The sequence below is a fragment of the Galeopterus variegatus genome, unplaced genomic scaffold (assembly GCF_000696425.1).
Source record: "Galeopterus variegatus unplaced genomic scaffold, G_variegatus-3.0.2 Scaffold299, whole genome shotgun sequence".
Classification (NCBI taxonomy): Eukaryota; Metazoa; Chordata; class Mammalia; order Dermoptera; family Cynocephalidae; genus Galeopterus; species Galeopterus variegatus.
Window position 1 is genome coordinate 1 of NW_007726410.1, and position 341 is coordinate 341.

Consider the following 341-nt stretch of genomic DNA (forward strand, 5'->3'; position numbering starts at 1 on the left):
AGAGGGTCTTTGTCATGAATGAGTGCTGAATTTCATCAAATGCTTTTTTAGCATCTATAGAGACAATCATATGGTTTTTGTGTTTGATTTTATTAATATGGTGTATCACATTTATTGATTTGCATATGTTGAACCAACCTTGCATCCCTGGGATGAATCCCACTTGATCGTGGTGAATAATTTTACATATGTATTGTTGTATTCTGTTTGCTATTATTTTATTGAGGATTTTCACATATATATTCATCAAGGATATCGGCCTGTAGTTTTCTTTTTTGGTTATATCTTTACCTGGTTTTGGTATCAGGATGATGTTTGCTTCATAGAATGAGTTTGGGAGA